This window comes from Homalodisca vitripennis, chromosome 1 (assembly GCF_021130785.1).
Source record: "Homalodisca vitripennis isolate AUS2020 chromosome 1, UT_GWSS_2.1, whole genome shotgun sequence".
Classification (NCBI taxonomy): Eukaryota; Metazoa; Arthropoda; class Insecta; order Hemiptera; family Cicadellidae; genus Homalodisca; species Homalodisca vitripennis.
In genome coordinates, this window is record NC_060207.1 from 128324037 (window position 1) to 128337983 (window position 13947).

Genomic DNA, 13947 nt, shown 5'->3' on the forward strand with positions numbered 1-13947 from the left:
TTCTTATCTAGAAAAATTTCAAGTTTTTCAAAAATTTTGCTAATTTTGGAAGAATAGAAATCAGATGATAATTGCTCATGAGACATAGATTGTCCTTTTTGGAGATCAGAATAACTCTTGGCTTTTTAAAAAGAGATGGAAAATTTCCATTTTCAAAACAAACATTTATAAACTTTGTGAGTTGTCTCAGTATAAAGCTTGAAGCAATGCTTAAGTATCTATACTGACATGCCATTGGCGTCACATGTCTTTTTCGCATTCAGTTTCTGAATAACATGAGCTGCCTATTGCTCACCCATAAGAGACAAAGCCATGGATGCAATTGACTCTCTAAAACTACCTCTTTCACAAATTCGAGGTTCTGTGAAAGATGAATGTGGTGCAACAGATGAAAATTATTTATTGAAGTAATCTGCCATTCTTAGTTCATCTTCAACAATAATGTTATTGATTTTAATTTTGATTGGTTTTCAAAAATATTTTCTAACTGCTCAAAGATCTACTGTTATAAGCTTTATCTGCTTAAATGACATTTTTATACACCCTCTGGTATGTTGTAAAATTGTTTTTTAATCTTTATTTTGGGTTTCAATTCAAATTTTGTGGACAAGTTTTAGCTTCTCTCAAGAAACAAAAACTCATTTGATTGGCCATGAATACTTGTGTGGTCTGTGGTTGAGTAGTTAATTATAATTGTATAATGTAATTAATTGTTACTAAACAGTAAAATGTTAAATTTAAGAAATGATGTGTGGATAATGTGTGTGTAATTATTTATCAGCGAAGAATAATTTAATTGTAAAAAATTATGGTTGCCTGTAAAGTCGGTTTTACGGGCGAAGATTTTACGTGACAACGTCTTTTTCTCGGTAGAATATTTATTGATATGAATATTATTAAATTGCACAATAGGAACAAGGAATTGAATGAAAATAAGAATTGCACAAATTTTAACTATAGAAATATATTTTGTTTACTAAAACATTGTACATAATTTGAAAATAATTAAAATTTGTTATTGTAAATGGTAAAGTTGAATAAAACATTTACTAAAATTGGAATTTGAAATTCTTGCTAAACACAGTTAAATTCTAACTCCGCGCGTGGTGATTGATCGGTTTAGTTCGTTTGTTTGGTCGCACTGTTATGACAGGTTAGAGGTTATAATTTGTTATTTTAAATGTTTGACTAGCAATACGCGCTGTTTCTTCTCAATCGACTGAATTACGATTGATTGCAGAGTGATTTAAACTAATAATTTACTTAACACTATCAACATTTGTCAATAGTATGACATAACCTATAAACTCAGTTTCTCAACTTTTGTGTCAATCTAACAATTAATCAATCAATCATAGTTTACGATAATGAAATATCAGTGTACAATTATTTACCTTTATTGTTGTAGTTGTTGTAAATGACGAATCTAAGCACTCCACATTTTCACGAATAAACATAGTTATCTGCTTTATCCCGTGCGGCGGACCCACAGTTATCTGCTTTATTCCGTGCGGATCCCGTGTGGCGGACTCACTGGACGGGCATCGTAACGTTACCGGGCGTTACACTTTTTCATGAGTGACTCCGAGCCGCAAACCTAATTTAAGACGTTGTCACGTCAAAAATGTTATTGACTATAATGTGCACTGTGCTGGATATAGAGCAATGTAGACAAGTAGAATAAAAATATTACTAGTTAACGCTTTAAGATGGGTATGTCAGCTGTAAATTGGTTACTATACCTAAATATTCAATTTAAATCATTTGCTTTGAAAATGCTACCAGACAAGACACATTGTTTACATTTGATGAATAAATTAATATTTAGTGTAAAATTGCGTTAATACCGTAACTGTTAAAGGACTGTATTAAGGAGTATCATTTTCAGACCATATCTTACATTTTATTATATTTTAAAAGTAATGAGTTACATTTGCAACTTAATGAGATACTGTGTCAGTGTTTCATAGTAAAGCACCCTGGCACAACAATTCATGGACGCAGAGCAAGATTAAGTTACATTTTAAATAGATAGACAGCTGATAGTTTTTTTTTTAATATGAGGACGGGTCTGGGGTAGAGTGAACTATAGTTTGGCAAACTGAACATGAACCAGTATCGCAACAATGAACTAGACGCTCTCGGTTTACAAAGGGGGCAAATAATGTATTGCAACGAACGAATCTAGCCTCTTACAAACAATATATATGCAACCACGTGAACTTAACAATTGCTAAATTATTGTTTTCCACTTAAATCTTTAAATTCTGATTTACAACATTTACCTAAATTCAAAATTATATCATGTCATATTACTTTTAAAAATATACAACTAATTAAAATTTGTTTGAATGTCAAAACTTGCATTTACATTTAGAAAGTTTGTTTTTAGATCTTTCTTCTTTTGTTTGTTTATTTTTACTCAGTGTACTTTTATACTTATGTCCTTCAGAAAGTTGTAATAATAATGAAATATTGTACAGTAAATAATTGCAGTTTTCTTTTAAAATTCCTCTGAATGAAACTATATACCTCTAACACAAATTAATATTACAATTAAATTACATTATAATAAACAATGTTGTAAATATTATACAACAATGGTATTGTTTACGACCAGTAAATGATAGGAAAGGAAGAGGTGCTCATTATCATTATAAGTGCTTATATCAGACCAGTTGATTTTTGGAAGGTTAAATCGCCCGCCCATCAGCGAAACATCGTAGTTCCTGCAAGATATTTTGACCTTATCCACAGCTCCACAAATCAGTATATAAAGTAAAAAAAAGTTGATTGGGTGGCTAATATACACGACAAACGATATAATAAATAAGAAAACCTTGCTATCGAAAGGTATCACAAAATAAAAAGTTTTTAGTATTGGTTGGTGTGTTCTAAAAGTAGATAAGTTAAAAATAACCAATAGAAGCTCCATCTTCAACAGTCTGTGGCAAGATGCAAAGGTAATCATGAACTGCAACTAGTACTTCCTACTAGATTCTAAAAGTCCTTACTGATTTAGCAGATACGATATTAGAGAAGTCAGGAAGATGCTCCACGACGATTGCGTAGTTATATTCTTTTCTCTTACTAGCATCTGGGTTTGATGGTTCAACTCCACCTGGTTTTATGAGAAACGACGCTTCATCTTAAATATAAATGAAGCTTTATGAAAAAATGCAAGTCTATTATTTTTTATTAATTTGGTTATTAAAGGTTTTAATTTTAAGGTTATTAATTCGGTTTCGAGATATCGTTCGGTGAAACAAACATAATTTTTGTCAGCTCCGTGAATAATAATAGTGCTCGTTACCGTTCAGCCACTAAATTTAGTTATGTATATGAATATTTTAGTCCATTTTAATGAATGTACTTCTTGGAGTAAGCCACGTACTGTTGCATGGAAACTTATTCATAAAACTAAATAAATTACGATTGACAATTAATAGTAAATACATATTTCAATTTAACTAGATTACTAAAATATAATAATTTAAAACGAGAAATTCTAACACGAGTAAGTTTCAGCAAAACAAAGAGTGGTCTGTATAAATTGCTGTATACTCGCTCCAGCCATCCAATACCGCCGCAATTTATTGTCCACCCAGGACCAAGTAATGTTTCCTTAACGTGGAAAGATATCCTCATATTTTCCACTTTGTTAAGAGAAGCGGCACTTCCAAGACAGGAGCCAGGGCATGTGTAAGTTTCAGCACACTTTTATGGTTTTTGTTGTAACATACAAGTTTTCGCGACTTTACAACTTCTAAATTGTGAACAAATAAAACACACAAATGTGCCGTAGACATAGATTATTAATAAACATAGCTGATTGACCAAACGTGGAATAAAAATTATAAATTTACAATCTGACTTGATTCAACCTTATTACCCAAGACGCTTGTTCATAGTTGTTCGTAGCGCGTTTCGTAAACTACGCATTACAGCTAAAGTATCGTTTTTTATTTAGATGTCTGCTTTATAGAGAGTAAAGCAGTGGGATGAACTAGAGTATTATTAATAAAGCAATATTTCTCGTTAAAATCTACAAATACAACTTGCATTGGAAGTTTGATTGACCGACATAGGTTAGGCATTTTTTTGTGGATTGGGGAAGTGATAGATAAATCTTGCTTTCACCATTCGTTGACTTTTAAAACTAAAACGTGAGGTCAAATATATATGGGTAAACTACACAGCTAACCGTGTTATAGATTCGCTCCCTTCATCTTACCTGAACTAGCTGACGTGTTTTATTTGTCTAGAAACTACAAAAGTAAAAGTAGGGGCTAGAAAAGAGGTATTTGGCATGCTGTAATTATACTCGTGTATTAGATTTCTGGAGTTAAAAAGCTTATTTGCTATTAATTCAGGATTTCCTGTTCACACAGTGTAGAAACATTGTTTACGCTATAATATTATTTAAATGTGTATGTCTAGCTGTGAAATGGCATATTCAGTCAACAGATTTTAAACAAAAACGATCAAATAAAACATGTCTGCTTGTACAGGTAAGTTGAAGGAGGCGAATCTACGCGTGTAACATGGTTAGGGTATTGTTTATCCAATCAACAACCAATATAACAGATAGAAAGGTCAATACATGATTTCTTAACCCAGGCTGCCAGATCTATAATAATTCCACGCTTTCTACTTTGTTGATACAAATATTCTTTCTGGATTATTTTAAAGTTCCTTTTATTACCCTTGGATAATATGGAAACAAGTACTTTTGTTTTGTGGAATTATATTACATGAATTTTTGTACTCTAGTAGTGTAGTGTCATTCACTAGTCTCAAAATGATCTTTAATGTATTACTGGCATGAATACCGTTTTGATATAAAACAATATTCTATCTATTTCATCAGCCTTTATTGGAAGTAAGGAGGTTACGTCGGTTTAAAGTTATTTTTTTAATTGGGTGAGATTCGGCATACTCTGACATATAATTTAATTATTTTTTTCACCATTTTGTTTACTGATTTATTGATCTTTATTTAAATCTATATCTATCTTTGCATTCAAGTTTCTTTATCTGATACTAGCAGTTACCCGCCTCTTCGCATACAATTTCGTGTATGAGCACTTCTGGTTCGTGTGAATTATCCTATGTAAATTATTATGAGTTTGGCTTGTTGCCTTGATCAAGAAATCTGTCGAAATGGCCTTTATGGATGTTATAAATCTATACATAAACAGATCTGAAACGCCTACTACTGTCAAAAGTCAACTAAGATAGGTTGTATAACAGACTTTAAATTAATAGTAAAGTTATGTAGTAACTTTGTTTTGTATAACTAATACTTAATATTTAATAAAAATGTAAAGTTAATAGTATATTTTTACTAAAACTTTTAATTTTCTTATCTGAATATTTTCTTACTCTGTCCTCAACAGCGGTTGCAGAAAATGTTGAAATAAGGAGTGTTGTTATTATGGAGCTTGCTCTATGCTTTCACACTATAAATGTAAACAAATTGAAAATAGTCATTAGATTATTTAAATGGTTGTGCTATTCAATATTGTTGCGAGAGCACGTAAGATATATACGTTCAGTTTTCCCTAGGAAATCGTCTAGTTACTTTTTGATCTTATTTATGTTGTATGTACCTGTGTTTTGAATTGTTAAAGCGCGAAGAATTAATCATATACAGTCAGTGGTCAGTTGAGTTTCAATTTTGAGCATTCCTTGGTTTGATAATATATTCCGTTTATTTTCGTAGGTTAAGGACTTGATTGTTTGTTTTTACTTATTTCATAAAGCTCATGATAAATGGCATTTCTTGAGTTAATTATATTAGTGTTAACAATGGTTAGGACATCTAACCCATTTTTAATTGTTATTGTTGGTTCTCAAATTGAACAAATTAGGTTGAGGACTTGATTGTTTGTTTTTACTTCTTCCATTATGGAACATAACGTTCATGATAAATGGCATATCTTGAATTAGTTATACTAGTGTTAACAATGGTTAACATCTAACTCAATTGTTGTTATTGTTGTATCTGTATATAATATCGACTTATTGTTTTTCTCAAATTGAACAAATTGTAAATAAATACAATTTTTGTTAAAAATATGATTGTGCTGTCATAGAACAATGTTTTCACAGCACATTTGATCACATTTAACAGCAGTAGCGTAGCCAGAAATTTCGTTTCGGGGGGGGGGGGGGGTCCGAAAATTTGGGTTCGAAACCGGGGGATCCGGGGGACGTTTGTGTGATATTTGCCAATGTAAAAGGTAAATACCAAAGATTTGGAGCTTTTAGTAACTACGCCTTATAGAAAGTGGAAAGATGTAATAGGCAAATTCAACTCTCACAGCAACTCTAGTACCACCAATTTTCTTGTATAGCTACAGAAACTTTACGAAGTTCAATTCTGGCCGAATAGAAGCACCAAAAGTGATGTTGGATTCACTGGATAAGAAAGAAAACGAACAAAACAGAGATTCACTCAAGCGTATAATTGACACAACTATATTCTATGGAGAAAATGAAATACCCCTTCGGGGACATTGGGCCACTGACGGCCGAAAACCCTTTAGAAAAGGAGGGCAATTTTCGAGTGTTGCTCGGGTAGCCTACAGATCAAACTAACGGTCGGAAATTGCACCGGAAAACTCTACTGATTAGAAGTTCGGCTACTTTGGAATTCACTGATTGAGGTATTTATGAATGAGTTATAATGACGATTTTTTTGTATCATTACGCTGTAGACGAGTATATAACTATCGGAAAAAAATCAATTTCGGTCGGAAATAAAATACACTTGAAAAACTCTAATGATTAGAAACTTCAACTACTTCGGACTTCAGTTATTGAGGTAAACGTGGTATTTTTTTATTGAGTTAGGACGACGCCTTTTGTTATCATTAAACTGTACTCCACTACCTATATAATTATCGAGAAAAAATCACTTTCGGTCGGTAAATACCGAAGAAAAAGCTCTCTACAATTCAAGTTTTGACGATTTTGGATTTCACTGGTTGAGTGTTTAAGGTAAAGTCGGTACTTATAATTATGTTAGGACATTGATTTTAGGTATTAATCCAACGCCGATTAATAAATTTATAATTATCGAGAAAAAGACTAAAATAATCACTTCCGATCGGAATATATTAAGGAAAAATGAAATAATACTCAGTCAGTGAAATCCAAAGTAGTCGGAACTTCTTATCAGTAGAGTTTTTCCGGAGTATTTATCCGACCGGAAGTGATTTTTTCAATTTTTTCTTCGATAATTATATAGGTATTAGTCGGCGTTCAATTGATACCTAAAATCAATGTTCTAACATAATTCTAAGTACCACTTTTATCTCAATGACTGAACCGGTGGAAATCCAAAATCCTCAAAATCTTGAATCAGTAGAGCTTTTCCTCGGTATTTTCCGACCGGAAGTGATTTTATTGTTTTGTTTCTCGATATTTATATATATATATATATATATATATATATATATATATATATATATATTTTAGTCGACGTTGAATTAATACCTAAAATAAAACGTCCTAACATAATTATAAGTACCACTTTTACCTCAACCAATGAAATCCAAAATAGTCAAAACTTGAATCTGTAGAGACCTTTTTCTTCGGTATTTTACCGACCGGAAGTGATTTTTTTTTTTCGATAATTATATAGGTACATTGTACAGTTTAATGATAACAAAAATCATCGTCCTAACTCAGTCGAAAACACCACATTTACCTGAATCACTGAAGTCCAAATTAGTTGAAGTTCTAATCAGTAGTGTTTTTCAAGTGGTATTTTTCCGACCGAAAGTGATTTTTATATAATAATTTTTTTTCGATAAATTATATACACGTCTACAGTTTAATGACACCTAAAATCAACGTCGTAACTTAATTCTAAGCAGTCATTTTACGTCCTCAAGACGAATTCGAACGAAGTGGTCGCTAATTTAAACTGTTCGCCGTGTTACGGTCCAGGTTACTCTGCGACGTCACGTGACCGCGCCCTATAGAAATACCGTGATTACACTACACTATCCGAAAGGACGAGCCCAAAAGTATCGTTTGATACTTTATGATTTAAACGAAAGGACAATTATATTTTTAACAACGGTCACTTTAATCAATTAAATCAATCAATTTAATGTTTGTATACAAGAGTAATAATAAACTCTCCTTTTTTCTCCTGCTCCATGCTTTATTTTTTTTATATGTCTTAAAATTTCGGGGGGGGGGGGTCTGGACCCCCTGGACCCCCCCTTCGCTACGCCACTGTTTAACAGGTTTTTTCAACTAATATTTCGAAACTTTAGAGACCAAGAAAAGGAGTTTTGCTACTTATAGATTTAGAGTAACTTTGTCTTTTAAAACTAATACTTAACATTTGCTAAAAATTTACAGTTAATAGTATATGTTTTACTAAAGATTTAAATTTTATTATCTGAATGTTTTCATACTTTTTGCTAAACAACGGTTGTAGAAAGGATTTACACAAGAAGTGTTTTAATGTTTAGCGTACCCTACGCGTTCACACTATAAATGTAAACAAATTAACAATAGTGGTTTAATTAATTAAACACATGGTTTTACTAATTACACACAACAGTTTATTAAATTTGACAGGATATTTTATTTAATATTCCACAACTTTAGAGACCAAAATGGGACTTTTCGCTAATTTACAGACCAGTGGAGGGTAGTCCAGAGGGATTTTCGAAATGAGAACAGGCGTATATTCTTGTCAGAACAGGTTCTGTGTCTCATCAAGAATATAAGTTTTATGTAGTTTTCATGTAAAGTTTTAGTTCAACCGGTTGAATAGTTTAAGCGTGAAAGGAAAACAAACAAACAAAGCCACTTCCGCATTTATATTATTATTAGGATTAGGATGTCAATTCCCTGAGTGATAAATGTATTCTAAACCCTGAACTTCAAGGCTACATATTGGTGAGATTTAGCGTTATTATATCCGAGTAATTATAGTGGTATGTATAACGAATGACCTGTACTCCTTTTTAATCATCGTTGTCACCAAGACCAAAAATAGTAAACTTCTGTTGTTTCAACTTCTATTGTCAACTTTAATTTTGGATATATGACATGTATATGTTGTAAGATTTCACTTAAGATGGCTTTACCGTGCTACCAAATTATCCATACTCCATCTATGTAGTGAATGCATAAATTCGCCTTCCTTTTAGTTACTTCCAGTGCGGTTTCTAAAAGATTTCTGTAAGTTTGCCATTACAGGTGGCAGTGGTGACCCTAGTGCCGCACTCCGGTTTGGTCATACAAATTGTCGCCGAAAAAGAAATAAGTTGATCGAAGAAATATTTCAGCCAAAACAGATATTTCTTGCCAAAAACGTAAAATTTAATTAACGACAACAATTTCACTAATTATTTCAACTGTTTCAAGAGTTTAACTGTGTTGGCAATCTTTGAACCCGAAATTGTTGTGAAATCAGGCTCAGACGTATTGTATTACCTAATAGGGGCGTAATTTAAGCCATGTATGTGAATAGCTCTGGAAGTTTATCTCCCGAGAGATGTAGTTCCAGTATTTAGACATGACAAGGCTCTAATACTACACCCCTACCCCGTGGGCGTAATTTAGGCCGTGTGAATGTATAGCGCTGGAACTATATCTCCCGAGAATGTAATTCCAGTACTTGGACATGACGAGGCTCTAATATTACACTCCCACCCCATTGGCGTAATTTACGCCGCGCCTGTAAATGTATAGCGCTGGAACTATATCTCTCGGGAATGTAGTTCCAGTACTTGGACATGACGAGGCTCTAATACAACACCCCCACCTCGGGGGCGTAATTTGGGTGGTGTACATGTACAGCGCTGGAACTGATCTCCAGGGGAATATACTCAGACATAATGAGGCTCCACCAGTACCCCTCTTAGGGAAGTAATTCAGACACTGTATATAAACAGTCGTGGAAATATATCTCCCGAAAGATGTAGTTCCAGTGTTTAGACATGATGAGGCTCTAATACAACACCCCCACCCCGGGGGTGTAATTTAAGCTGTGTACAAGTACAGCGCTGAAAGTATATCTCCCGGACATGTAGTTGCAGTATTTGGACACGATGAGGTCTGGCATTACAACCCCTCATGTGTGACATCAAATGACATCATAGGCACTGGGGTATTGATTTAGACTGGTGTAATGGCTCTACTCCACAGAAACTACTCAACTTGGCCAGTGCCGATGGCTACGTCAAGTTTCATCAGTCGATACCTTTTATACACTAGATTGTACAGTATCTAGATTGTTCGATGAAGCAGACAGAGGTATTCTGTAGTTAGTTAATATTGAGGGAAGTGTGGTAAGGCCGTGTTTATATTGGTAGAACTGCCTGGAGTTAGACTTTGTCACTGGAACTTCAGAACTTGAACAGTGCCGGTGGCCAAATCAAGTTTCATCAGTCAATACCTTTTATACACTAGATTGTACAGTATCTAGATTGTTCGATGAAGCAGACAGAGGTATTCTGTAGTTAGTTAATATTGAGGGAAGTGTGGTAAGGCCGTGTTTATATTGGTAGAACTGCCTGGAGTTAGACTTTGTCACTGGAACTTCAGAACTTGAACAGTGCCGGTGGCCAAATCAAGTTTCAACAGTCAATAGCTTATGTAAACTTTAGAAATATTGTTTGTTGATAAAATGGCCATATATTACTCCATTAGTGAATTAATGTTGCTTTTTATACTTTAAAAGTACATTGTAAGTTACAAACGTAACGTGTACTTATAAATAGTATAGCAAACGATCAGTACTTTTTGTATATACAGTATGGATTACGGTTGATTATTTTGCTGTTTAGTTTCTTCTTCATATTCTGGATAAATTATGTGCGAAATTTAAACTGCTAATAAGACAATTCTGATAGTTTATAGTAAGGTTAAAACATGTGTTTTGTGTTTATGAAAAAGCAATACTTTTGTTTATTGTTTCGTACTTTTATTTTTGTGCTAAAAGTTACTTTACCGTAAGAATATATGAATTTAATTTAATCTTAAAATATATGTTATATTTACAGATATAATGATTTAATGCATAGTATTTTATAAATAAAGTTATGAAACTCACTCACTTCATTCATTAACTTAACTGCTTATTATTCGTTAATCATCACAATATATATCATATCATCGCAATATGGATATTGGATAACTACCTTTTTAGGTACACATAAGTGATGGTTATATTATTGAGTGATTTCCCCACAGTGCTTTAGAAGCCTGTCCTCAGTATGGCAGTACCTAGATATATCATTGTAGTGTACAGAACTGCAGTATATATATATATATATATATATATATATATATATATATATATATATATATAATACTATATTTGCGATTCAATATATATATATATGTATATATATATATATATATATATATATATATATATATATATATATATACATACGATGGAGTTGTGAGCAGATGGTGTAATGTCCCTCAGGATCGTCTGTCATGAGCCTTATAATGTCTCTGGCTAATGGTTTGACAAGTTGTTATACATGGGAGTGTAGTGACTTTTTATAGACTGACAATACTAAAATACAAACAATAATTATCCTACTATTTAAACTGTGGAAGACAGTCAGAATAATATGCTATATACACATATTAAGTTGGACTGTATTCCTATTGAATCATAGAAACACTACGGGTGTTAATACATTATATTTAACTTAAAAGTACTTAAATTTATAAGAGTAAAGTTATCATGAAGGTGACTAAGGAGGAACAACGGATATCCACACAATCGGTCCAAGTAATATCATAGCTCTAATCCACGTTTTGTATAATCGGCAATTATTTAACTGGAACATTTATTTCTGTAAGCTCAAGACTTGGCAGTAACACACATTAATGCGGAGCATAACTCTTGAGAGCTTCTGAAGAGTGTTATCTGATCGTTACGCTGTTGGTACAACATGATTAACGTAGCTATGATGTAAACGGTTGATTTAATACGACCCTGCACTAATCGGAAGATGAAATGGAGATCAACTCAACATTCGTATTGAATCAATCTTTCCCACCACAGCTACGATACGAGTAGAAAACTCGGTTGCTCCACCGTGATTTGGGATCGTGGCTGAAATGTGAGAATTTTTTGAATCCCTTCAGACGGACGTCGGCTCCAAGTTCTAGAGGTAATCTGCAACAACGTCAGATCTCAGACGCTGCTCTAAACGGAAGTTGAAATGGAGATGAACTCAGCATTCGTATTGTGAACGTAATGTTACATTCTTTTTATAATCCCATGAGTATACTATTGCTTAAAATGCGCTGGCAATAGTCAGATGAGGTCGTTGTAGCTATTTTGCTAACTTATACTTCTTAAACTTCTCATATTATAACATTACTTGTCAGTTTAGAATACGATACAACTAAGACGTAATATAATTTGATGTACTGACAATTTTAATAAATACGGTGATTTACTTTATTTCAAATATAACCTTGTCTTATTTATTTTATTAGTATAGTTATGGAACGTTCTTTAATAAATGGATTATGTTGTTGTCTAGATGTGAGGTAAATGAGATACCATTACAAACACATTTCATATTCATAATGTTCAATAAAAATAGCATCATCATTCAAAACAAACATATGGTGCTCATCAACTCCAGTAATTACTTTTGCACCTTCCATTACAATTTCGAAGATGACCTTTACATTTTCCCGTACATACTAGAGACAAAGATATAGGCAAAGTCATAACCCTGCCACTTATAAGTAATTTTTTGATACTTACATTTCGTAATTTATATAGTAATTTATAGAATCATTATAAATGATTTGTGTTCACCGTTTGAAAAAACCGAACCATCATAATATATACAGCAAATTTGTTGATCTGCAAAAAGTATAAGTTTAAGAAATTTAAGGTTACTACTTTAGAAAGTCTTAAAAAATAGAAATTAATACAAAAAATATTTCAAGCAACATTACATGGTTAGAAAATTATAAAACAAATTCTTGTCTACGTAGAAATGAAGTGTCATGTAAAATGTAAAGTCTACAGATTAAATATTTTTCGAGATATCTTGCATATGATACATTCAAATTATGTTCATTAAGTTACGTTTCATACCAGTGTTTATATAATAAAAGTTAAAGTGAGCTAGGGAGAATATTACAATGCAAGAGTGCGCTAAAATCAAACCTCCATTACAACGCTTGTCACCGGCTTTCCACTCTATTATATTTTCGTTTTACTCCGTGAATAAAAATGTCTAAAATTAAAATATCATAAGATTGTACACAGTTATTTTATAAGTCTATTTATTCTGTTATTTTCTCGTACCCATCATGGTTACCCATAAGGCCAGTGTAAAATATTCGCTAACGTTCAGCAAAATCGCATGGAGTGAGATGCACCATCATCGAACTCAGTGTTGCTATTATAGAAATAAAGCTTCATTCAAAATGTCAAATCTACACAGCAGTTCATTTTAAGATATCATACCAACTGACAGACAGACACAAATTTCAAGTAAATAATAATGTAAAAAATCCTTAATCTGGAGGTATTTTGTGCCAACACACGTATGTATAATACTTGTGGTTACGAAGTACAACCTTGGCTTCTCTTACAAAATACTAATTACAGTTTGAAACCCATATATTAGAACGTTCCTTCAACACACAGGCTATAGCCGTACGGTACTTTCCTTTCAGACTTGCAGATTTCACACTTATCAGCTCTAATATTTAAATATGATTTTACGCTTAAAACATGTTAGTCCACAGTTCTGTTATTCACATGATAGAAAGTGTGTCTGATTGCTTTAATATATGTTTAACCGCCATGTTGAGTTTTTTGATCGAATGATATATGAAAAACTTCTAGAAGTGATACAGAATACTTGCAGTTAGAGATATGATTACATCATGAGAGTTTGGTAATACAATAATTTGATA